At 36.9% G+C, this 12,099-nt stretch overlaps 1 protein-coding gene across 4 annotated transcripts in view; it reads right to left on the reverse strand.

Moving 5' to 3' along the window:
• The window catches only part of LOC150078026 (sister chromatid cohesion protein PDS5 homolog A-like), a 797,139-nt gene that overhangs the window by 323,532 nt on the left and 461,508 nt on the right, over positions 1–12,099 (reverse strand). The gene's annotated exons all lie outside the window — the stretch shown is intronic.

The following is a 12,099-nucleotide window of genomic DNA, read 5'->3' on the forward strand; positions in this document are numbered from 1 at the left end:
AATGGGAAATTTAAGTGAATTTAAAATGATAAACTATTTTTTTCTTAAATTCTGACATTATTATAATGAGATAAAAAAATCATTAAAATCAAGTCTTATCCAAAAAAAAAGTTTTCCCATACAGCCAAAGCTCAAGGTACTAAATGGGTGAAAAAAACAATAGGAAACCAAACTCTATGGAAAATTACAGGTGTTTTTTTAATATGGTTGTAAGATTTTTTTTATGACAAAGCTTTTTCAGATGAAAAAAATAATTAAAGATGAAGATCAAAAGTGAATATTGCACATGCGTTTTACTAAAATTCACACCAATGAAATTCTAACAGATATTTAAATTTATAAGTTTTACTGTATTTCTTTATTTAACAGCTAGGCTGTTAAATAAAGAAAATAAAATAATTAAATGCAGTAAAACTTTAATTTTTCATAACTTAACCTTAATATCTATTTGGCTATAAATGCTCTGTAAATGAAAATAAAAATGGAAATAAATTAAAAATTATGGCATCAATTATATGGTGCATCTCTAGAAAGGATCATCGTACAAAACCACCAGCATATATTAAAATTCCCTGATGAATAGTACTTTATAGTAAGTTAAAATAAATTAGTGTATGTAAAACTACAGCAAATACTGACAACAATAAGCTGTCTAGCTTGCGAAAGAGTACTTGAGTGAAAAAATAGAAGCACACATTTTGCCGATGCTTTTTTTTTTTTTTTTTTAATGAAAATCCCAAACACGAAAGGTATCAAAACCTATAGTACTTAGTACCATGCATGGATTGAAGGAGAAGTATGGGGGGAGGGGGATGCAGGAAACTTTGTTCTAGAGACTAAACATGGGTTTCACCACTTCAAGCCTCCAATAAGCAAAGTGGTGGTATTTCACCGGTTGATGAAAGTCATCTACCACCTAAAAATGCTATTCAGATTCCATATTTCACAAGTTTCAGCTGAAGTCCTAACATTAATAGGTTTTGTTGATGTTATTAAAGCAGCAGTTATATAACTAGGAATGTCTGTTGGAAAGATTACATGAAATGTACATTACATCTTGAGTTGAGACTTTAATGATATCTAAAAGCTTATCTTTCTTGTATTTCACAAGGTACTGCTTATTATAAAACAAATACAATTAAAAAAAAAGAAAAAGATTAATTTTCATATTCTCAGACAATTATTAGAGAACAGACCTGGCACATCGTTAATCTTCAAAATTTATCAAAAACCTCTGAATATACAGGGTGTTTCAAAAATGATGGTCCCAGTGAACATCAGGCCAAAAATGAACCGTTTTCGAGATAATGCACATTTTCTGTTAAGATCTGCCACTGACTATGGGAGCAGTAGTTTAGCAAAAAGCTGTGAATTCTTTGCTAAGGGTGGTTTTATTAAACATAAGAAAATACATTTTTAATTTTTGGTTTCAACACTACAGGATTTTACAGATGTTACAAAAGGTGTTCAAAATGCTGTCCTTGCATCCGTATGCAGCTTTGTAGTCTTCTCTGCATTGAGTTGCAAATCCTCTCAAGCATTCCTGGGTCATTTCTGATTTGCTGAAAGGCTCCTTCAACCCAACGCTGCAATTCCTCAACTGTGTTAATGTCAGAAGTGAATTTAAAAAACATTTATAAAACAAAGTAAAGACAGGTATTTTGATCTCTTTGTCAGGTTAAAAAAAAATTCTGTGTAATGGCTGTTCCAGAACACTTGTTTTCCTCCTCATCCCTCTTTTTTTTCTTTCTGTTTCGTAGCATGCTATTCCGTCCCCACCTTTTTTTTTTACAGACACATGCCTAAAATAGCCAACATTCATCACACAATTGAGCATCAAAAATTCACCAAATTATGTGTTCCATTTATCCCTTCTATTTCTTTTCTTTGGAATAACTTCCACTTATGTTGAATGGTACGCTGCACCAGTTATCTTGATCAAAATACTTTGGGAGGAAAGGGGACAAAAATTACTGTGCACTAAATCAGGTGAGCATGGTAGATGGAGGACCACAGTGATGCTCTGCTTTGCATGAAATTCATAAATAGAAAGTGCCAAGTGTGAAGGAGCATTGTGATGATGTAAGTTTTTACATGACCCCAGACACAAGGTTTTTACATGACCCCAGACACAAAAATCCATAGGATTTAAGTCTGGTGATCTAGGAGGCCATATTACAGTCTCACCTCTACCTATCTACCACTGACCATACCTTCTAGTTAGATCCCGAGTCACAACTCGAGCAAAATATGCCAGTGCACCATCATGCATAAACCGCATGTTCTGGCATTGCTGAAGTGGAACATTATCATCATCAAGGAGGTCTGGAAGAACATTCTGCAGGAACTGAAGGTACAGCTCTGCTGTTATCCTGTTTGGCAGAAAGTGTGGTCCAATTAGATGGTCTCCTAATAATCCCGCCCAGATTTCAATGAGAAATGTTGCTGATGTCGTGACTCATGAACTGCATTAGGATCTTCATCAGACCAAACATGACCATTATGAAAATTAAAAATACCATCACGAGTAAACCCAGCTTCGTCAGTAAACAAAATGTTGTTTAAAAATTGGGGGTTCAAGACACATTGTTGTTGCATTCACTGGCAGAAGTTCACTCTGGGAGGGTAGTCTCTATTGCTGAGACCTTGTGCATGCTCTTTATTACAATATAGATTCCAGTTTCCCCAGTTAAACCAAAACTCTGCTGATTCACATCTGAGACCTTCATTGGAAATACATCTCCTGGAATATTACTAAAGACATTAGAGACACTACAGAGTCTCCAGTTTTAATCTACTCCACATCATCACTCTGTTTTCTCAGAGATCCTTTTTTTTTTTTTTTTTTTTTTAATGCATCAAGTTGAAATTTCAATTGTCACATTCCCTATATCTAGAGCACAGAAATAATTCTTAAGTCACACTATAATCATCTGCGAGAGTGACTTTCAAATGCATATCATAACCACTACAAAAAATGAACACAAACATAAACAGAGTATGGCAAATATAAGCAAATTAATAAATAAATTTTCAAAATTAATTGGCAGAGGTAGATTTATTAAAATAGTTACTGAATTCTCATCCATAATAATTTTCCGTGGTTGGCCACTTAATTTATAATTGCATCACAACCAATATTTTGTAAGAAAATTGTTAAACTTAAAGTTGATTTTCATGAAACTCTAATAAGTGGTAGAAGCAGCCTGTATAAAATCACATAACAAATCATCTCAAAATGTGATTTTGAGTAAGTCTAACTCAAAGATAAAGTAGATATTTTATTGTGGAAAACTGTTTTTATATAGTTCTTTAAATCACTGATTGTAAATAATGCTGTAATTAAGAGCAGAGAATTCATACTTGAGGATATATAATCTATACTTGCTCAAGATGAAATCCTGTCTATGTTAGTGGAATTTTTTCTGCAAGAATCAGAGCATTTAACACATTTCAAAGTTAAGACAACTAATTACGGCAAAGAACTAATAAAATTGGAGGTAATTAACAGTTTGAGAGAGAGAGGGAATAAAAATCGGCCAAAGTCACATTACAGTATATTGCATAAATGGCAACCAGGTAGGCCTCGATTTACGTTGGAGTTAGGTTCCTGGAGGGAGTGGCACAAATGGAACCCTTTATATAATGGAGTTAATCGGAAATCACTGGGTTAGGTTCCGGGCACCAAAAATTTTACCTACCACTTTGCATCAATTGTTTTGCTTTATCAGCATTCTTATAGTTGTAGTAATGGAAGTTGATAGGTTAAATAAATTTATGGAGGAACTGGACAAACATTTAGAGGGAATGGTTGTGTGTTTTTTTTTTTTTTTTGGCTGATGCTACATAAGTAATACACTTGCTTTCTTGCATCACATGCCACGATTACTATTACTATTAACTGTTTCAACATTCACAGCAAAATTAGAGGTAATTTTACATATATTAGCAATGAGAAAATAGAATTTAAAGCTACAGTGAAGTAATGATGACATATCTTTTAGATCCTATCAATTTAGCACACATTCTTCTTCTTTTCTTCTTCTTTGGTCCTTAGCTGGCAGCTGGGGGAGGCGGTTGGCCATGCAACCAGTATGCTGCTGTAGGTGCCACAGGGTTTCGGACTTGCTCTGTGATGTTCTTCCATACCTTATGATCAATGGCGTCAGTCCTGGCCTGGTTAAGGTCGAGACGTCGGCTCTTCAAGTCATTTTCCACTTGCTTGGCCCACGTTTTCCTAGGCGCGGTCCGTTGGATGCTCCATTGGGTGGGTCGTTGTCTCCAAAGGAGTCTGGATGGTATTCTGTTCGTGCCCATTCTACATACGTGGCCAAACCATCTAAGCCTTCACTTCTGGATTTGGTCGGCAATGGTTGGTTGCTGTTGGCATCTGCCGCGGATGGTATCATTAGTGATGCGGTCGCGAAGAGAGATGCCCAAGATTTGCCGCAGGCATCGCATTTGGAATACCTCAAGTTTGTTCAAATCTAACTTGAGACAAATCCATGTTTCCGATCCGTAAAGAAGAATGGGCAGGATCAAAGTCCGGAAGAGTCGGATTTTAGTCTTCGTGGAAATGTTGGTCCTCTTCCACAGACATCATTTGAGCGAGGCAAACGGTGGCCGCCTGTCCAATTCTACTGTGGATTTCCATGGTGGATGCAACTTTCTTCTCCTGGACCAGCGACCCAAGGTATTTAAAGTCCTGCACTTGCTCGATCTGGACGCCTTCGAGATAGATGGTGGCTTGCGACCCATCTGTTGTCAGGGCCTTTGTCTTACTAGCATTGATCTTCAAACCGTATGGCCGGGCAATGTCGTAGAGGATGTCCGTGGCTTCAGCGTCGTTACTGGCAAGGATAGCACTATCATCAGCAAACATCAGGCCAGTCACATAGTGATCCTTGTCATATTGTATGCCCTGTCTATTTCTGAATGCTTGCCTCATAATGGCGTCGACCACGATGTTGAAAAGCAACGGGGAAGCTACATCCCCTTGGCGGACTCCAGTTTGGATGGTAAATCCCTCAGATAAATCGTTCTGGATGCGCACCTGGCTGGTTAAACCGTTGTATGCAGTTTGGAGGAGTGTGATGACTTTTCGAGGTACATGTTCGACCTCTAGTAGTTTCCATAAGGCAGGCCGGTGGACATAGTCGAAAGCAGACTTAAAGTCAATGAAAACAATGACGGTTCGCTGTCCACACCAGATCCTCTCCTCCATCAGCTGACGAATGGCAAAGATTTGATCACAGCATCCTCGCCCGGGTCTAAATCCTGCCTGTTCTTCTCGACTGGTTTGCTCGCGATGTTTTTGCAGTCTTGACTGGATGATCTTCATAAAGACCTTTCCGATGATGGAAAGGAGGCTGATGCCACGGTAGTTCTTGCAGTCCCGGTTATCACCTTTCTTGTGGATTGGTACGATAATGGCTTTCCTCCATGTTAGCGGAATTTGTTCAGTGCACCAGATGGTTTTGAGGAGCGAGTGTAGTCGGTGAAGCAGTACATCTCCCCCGGCTTTGATCGCTTCTGTGGTGACTTGGTCCACTCCTGGTGCCCTGCCATTCTTCAGGGATTGTATGGCTGCTTTCACTTCTTCTACTGTAGGCTCAACATCAACCATGGAGACCTCGGGGGTTCGATCGAGAGTGCTGTTGCTGGCGGTCCCTGAGGTGGGTCGTGATTATACAAAGCTTTGAAGAATTCACTCCACCGTTGCAGGCGTTTGGATGGTGATCGCACGAAGGTCCCATCAGCATTCTTGATGTTGTCACTAGTCAATTTGGTCTTTCCACTCAGACATCTGAGGGTGCGGTAGAGAGTGCGGTACTCATTCTTGGATGCTGCCACTTCAAGATCGTCTGCCACTTGGTTCCAGTATGCTTCTCTTTCTGCTGTCATTCTTTGTCGGACTTCTCGGTTTAGCTGCCAGTACCGTTCAAAGTCGACCAACTTTGCCTGTTTCCGTTTGTCCACGAGGTCGAGGCACTCGTCTGATATCCATGGTTGCGTTCGACGTCGGGCAGGTGGACATAGGGGCTTGGCACATTCCAGGATGGCATCAGAGATCTGCTTTTCTTCTTCATTTATATCCTCGGGCACGGCCAGCATCTCGAAGCGGTTGGATAGGGCGATCTGATATGCCTGTTTGTTGGCAGCATTCATTAGCACACATAAAGGTGGGCAGTTGCATTTCAAATGGTGTTACTGAACAAGCAGCCTACTATACATTTAAAAATGAACATCTGTTCAAATTTTACTTTATTTTTACAGGTAGTTCTCGACTTTACAAGTTATTTTGTTCCTAGTGCACGCTCGTAAAGCAAAAACTCTTAAAGCGGGAATTTATTTCCCATAGACATAAGGTTAAAAATAGGGGTTACATTCTCAGCAATGAAATTAGTTAGCTAATTAGTTTATGTTTAAACAATGATTGATTTGTCGAAATCGTAGCCTGTAAAATCATTGATTTGTCGAAATCGTAGCCTGTAAAAAAAATGAAAACGTAGCCTGTAAAATCAAGCAAATTATAATAACAGAGAAATTATTTACAACTTACAAATGTTAAAGAATGTTTATTCTTCTACATCATCGACTAAATGCACACTCGTTGATCACGATCACTCATTATTGGCTTGGCACTTGGTTTGTTGCACAAGGAGTCGTCTTCTGAAATGCTTCAAGAGGCATTTGTTTCCAAGATAATCTTCTCTTTTAATTTTAAATTTCACGATTACATGCATAAGCATTTTTTAACTGCACACACAAATTGCAACTAACATGATTCGCGTGGAGTAATAAGTTTACAAAGCTTAAAAAAAAAAAAAAAAAAAAAAAAAAAAGAATGAAGAAAAGATTCTAAATATTTATTTGTTTTTTATGCAATTGAAGATTTCAGTAGAGGGGAAACACATTTCACAATAATAATGAAAAAAAATCACACAATTCTAGCTATCGGTATTTCCGCAAAGGCAAGATCAAGTTTATTATCCATTTATAATTGCTTGCAGTAACTGAAAAGCCCCAATAAATTAGAAAGTGCAAATTGTTTTTATTGTTTTATGGTGATGACCTCCAGAAATGTGCTTTACAAAAATATCACAAAGGCATTTAAAATTGATTCTTATAACGGAACATATGATAACGATGAAAGTGTAGTGCATTTTAATGATTTGAATTGGTAACTAATACAATTTACAGACCACGCTCACGACCTTTTAGATGGCCTTAAGGTCACGCTTGTGACCTTAAAAAATTACTTTTTTGAGAAATAAATAGCTTAGTTATACAGCGAAATTTCAACTTCCGAGATCTTGAAACGAATTACCAAAACGTGTTATTGGATTCATAGTAGGATATTTTAACAATATGATGGTGTCTCTGGAACTGATTAATATCGTAAAGCGGGGTACACTGTATTGTAGCTATGGAGGTGGTTTGGAATGCAGTATTTATGAATGTTTAACATTCATTTTATACAATTAATGTTCATATTTTCGATTTTGTTGATACTTTGGGGGGAAAAACTCGTAAATCTGGGAACTCGTAAAGCGAGACTGCCTGTATTTTCTTTTGAGCTAGTAATTCAATATAGCTTATACTTTCACATTCAGAAAAGATGGCAGAAAAATGACTAATATACAAAGTACAGTTTGCCTGTAACTAGAAGTTACTAAACTCAATCACAATTATATCTCAAGAAAATAAAAAAATTAAGATTACCAATATGAGTGCCAAAATACCAAGAGCATACACTCTCATAAGAGTCAATATAATAAAGGTCTAGACGCAAATTCAGCATAGTGGCGCTCGCTCGCTCTCCCTCTCTCTCTCTCACGTGCAAGCGTTGATCTGCAGAAGAGAGAGAGTGCACCAGGGTAGTAAAAATTAGTACCATGTGCAAACTTTGAAATTAGCACAGTAATGTAAAATATACATACAGCTGTTTTAGAATTATAGCACATACATTTATATTTAATTAATTTAGGATACGATTTATTAGAAGGTCAGTCACAGATTTGTCTGTGACTGACCTATTTTTTTTGGAAATGACCTACTGTTTGTTGGAAAAACTACTGGCACAGTGGTAATCAATAAGAACTTAAAAAAAGTTTTTCAGTCCTACAGTTCTTCAGGAAACTTAAGGCTAACATTAGGCATTTTGACCATCTGTTTGTAAATAATGAACAACACACTTTATCCAAATATATCTGATCAGGAGAAAAATAACTAAGACTATTCTCTCATAATCAGTATTAATATTAGTAATGGCAACATAGTGCAAGGATGCCTATGGCGTATGCTGCACCAGCCATAAAAAATATATAAATAAATAAAAAATAAAATAAAATAAAATAAAAAATAAGAATAAAAATAAAATAATAATAAATAATAAGAGAAAAGTAAATAGACAACCCATTTGTTTCCATCCTCGCATAGGTAATTAACCAGCTGACCTTTGAATTTCCCAAAACTGTCAGCCTCTACCATCCATGTAGGTAACTTATTTCAGTAATCATTAACTTGCTGGCTAAAATAAAACTTCCTGCAATTCAGTCTAAACATCTACCCCCCCCCCCCCGGTAACTTGAAATTATGGCCCCTAGTTCTAGAATTATTTATGACTGTGAAAATTTCGTTCTCATTCATTTTACTTATGCCTCTCAGAGCCTTGAACACCTCAATCAAATCTCCTCTAAGGTGCCGAGTTTCCAAACTCGGCAACCCCCATATTCATAGTCTTTCCTCATATGGACGCCCTTTTGCTGATCTCACCAGCCAAGTTACCAGTCTCTGGACCCTTCCAAGAATCACAATGTCTTCCTTTAGGTGTGGTCTCCACACTTGAACACAGTATTCCAAGTGTGGTGTAACAATATTCTTATACAATAGGATTATGACATCCTTATCTCTACTAGCAAATGTTCGCTAAATCATCGATAGGATACCATGGGCCTTCCTTGCAATGGTCTACAATGCTCGGAAAACTTCATATCTGACCATATCGTAATACCCAAGTCTCTTTCCTCCACTACCAGCTTGAGTTCAACTCCAAGTGTATAAGTTATTTTGGGGTTACTGTTCCCCAGGTGCAATACCTTTACACTTTGCTGGATTAAAGCATAGCTGCCATTTTTCTGACCATCCCTGAAGTCCATCTAGGACACTCTGAAGCTCTGCTTGGCGGTAATCATAACCAATGTGAGGAACAACCATTGCCCTGAAGCTACCCAGCCATCCATATAAGGATTTTCTCTGTGATTCCAACCTGTTCCAACTTATAAAGTAACCGCTCATGTTTTGCTGAAATCAAATAAAAAAATACTTTGCTGAAATCTAAATAAACAATATCGAAATTATTCTCCTTAATTAACTCCAGTTCTTGAGTGACCCTGTCAAAATAGCTAACCAGATTAGTTAAACATGATTTTCCCTTTAAAAAAACCATGCCGAGCATCCTTCAGAATTCCATTTCTATCTAAATGATTCTGAATTCCACAGTTGATCATTGTCTCCATGCTACTGAAGCTAGACTAACTGGCGGGTAATTTCCCACTTCACTCTTAGAACCGCCTTTATGTATTGGATATACATTAGCACTTTTTCAATCCAATGGAATCACTCTTGAGTCAAGTGATGCTCTCCTAATTAGCCTCAATGGTTCAATGCACTCACTTGCTGCCTCCCTTAAGATTATAGGATATATGCCATCAACCCAAGGAGCCTTACTGGCCTGTAGGCTTGAAAGTTTTTTCATTAAATAAACATGTCTGTGATTGACATGTTTATTTAATGAAACATCATGGGCAACATTCATCAATTACATTTTTTTCAACTTCACTCCCATAATTTCTCATTGATGTAAAGGGTCTTTCTTCTGTAAATATCAATGCAAAGTAACTGTTTAGTTCAACTGCAACTCCAGCTGGCGTATCTAAAACTATACCACATCCATTAGATAAGGGTCAGATCTAGTTTGTCCTTCTCTTCTTTGCATTTATATATGTGAAGAATTCTTAATGGTCATAAGTGGAAGTGATCCAGTAATTTGTCACCACTTGTTTTTTGGATATATGTTGCCTTGATATGCTATGGCAATAATTAATTGAAATATATAGATAAAATATAATCATGAAAAGAAATTTAAAAGCTTTTAAATTTCACAGGGATTAGGTAACAGTGGGCAATTCAGTACCATATGCATTTGACACTAACCCCAGGGACTCACATCTGGTAAGTATGGGCTTGGCACACCCAGGGTCCTGAGCTGGATATCATCATTCTTCTCTTTCTTGGTAATTCCCTTCTATCTCTCTCTCTCTCTCTCTCTCTCTCTCTCTCTCTCTCTCTCTCTCTCTCTCTCGGGGTAATTCAGAAATTTTTTTTTGGCTGGTGCAGCATAAGCCTCAGGCTTCCTTGCACCATATAGTTAATAATAATAATAATAATAATAAAAGTCAGCATTATAAAAATATAAAACAAAAATAAAATATAAAACATTTATAAAACAAAGTAAAGACAGGTATTTGATCTCTTTGTCAGGTTAAAAAAAAATTCTGTGTAATGGCTGTTCCAGAACACTTGTTTTCCTCCTCATCCCTCTTTTTTTTCTTTCTGTTTCTTAGCATGCTATTCCGTCCCCACCTTTTTTTTTTACAGACACATGCCTAAAATAGCCAACATTCATCACACAATTGAGCATCAAAAATTCACCAAATTATGTGTTCCATTTATCCCTTCTATTTCTTTTCTTTGGAATAACTTCCACTTATGTTGAATGGTACGCTGCACCAGTTATTTATCTTGATCAAAATACTTTGGGAGGAAAGGGGACAAAAATTACTGTGCACTAAATCAGGTGAGCATGGTAGATGGAGGACCACAGTGATGCTCTGCTTTGCATGAAATTCATAAATAGAAAGTGCCAAGTGTGAAGGAGCATTGTGATGATGTAAGTGCTAATTTGCTGAAGCCCAATCTTCCAGCCATTTTCTACAAGCAGTTTTCTTTAATCAACACAGAAGTTTTTTGTAATAATCCTGAAAACAGTTCTACTGAGAAATTAAAAACTGCAGAGAAAAACTAAATAAATCTTAATTTCACTAACAACTTTATGGACAGCTAAACAATCACTTTTTTAGGTTCATTGTGATCATGCAGGGCAAATTCATAATGAAAAATGTTGTGAGTCAAAAAATACAAAACACCATGATCAACACGTTTGATTAAGATTGTCATGCTTGTTTTAGGCATTAGCAAGCCCAGTCTTCCATCAAGAGAACTGGACTTTTGTCACCACTAATAGTGGATGGATAGAAGAAACAGCAACAGCAGCATGATGTTGAATGTAAATTTTTGATCACAAATTGCAGGTCCTAATACCATGGTAATCACCATCTTTGCATACAAAGACCTGTTGTGTGAGACTGTGCTGCTCATTATGATCTTCTGTTAGGAAGCAAGGCACAAATGTTGCTGAAAATGCATCAGATTCCCAAATCAAATGCTTAAAGTGACATGTCCTGTAAGAAATGCTAATTTCACTAGCAATTTTGCAGATAGTTGAATGATGATCACTACTAATCAGATAATCATGAAAATAAGCATATAGGGCATTGGTTTTTGAAGGGCAGTAAGGATCGTCTTCAACAGACAAAGCCCTCTTTTAAACTTTGTGAATCATGGAAAGGCTTTCAAATGACAAACTGTATCTTCTCTTAAAGATATTTTTAACATTTTGTGGGTTTCTATTGCATTTTTACCTAATTTTGAACAAAACATAAAACATTTCCTGCTCAATGCATTAGTTCAGTTGACTGCAGATATATGGGTGAATCATGTATTATCATGTTTTGATGAGTTACTGAACATGTGACAAGCTGAAACCTGCTACAATTTCAAGATAAAAAGACAGTCACTGAAATTTTTGATCACAAATTGCAGGTCCTAATACCATGGTAATCACCATCTTTGCATACAAGCACAAGCACAAGCACGCACGCACGCATGCGCACACACACACACACACACACACTTATGCAGAATAGCATAAGTATTATGCAGAATAGCATAAGTATAATAGCATAAGAATAGCAT

The sequence above is a fragment of the Mastigoproctus giganteus genome, chromosome 11 (assembly GCF_048544385.1).
Source record: "Mastigoproctus giganteus isolate SK-2022 chromosome 11, ASM4854438v1, whole genome shotgun sequence".
Lineage (NCBI taxonomy): Eukaryota > Metazoa > Arthropoda > Arachnida > Uropygi > Thelyphonidae > Mastigoproctus > Mastigoproctus giganteus.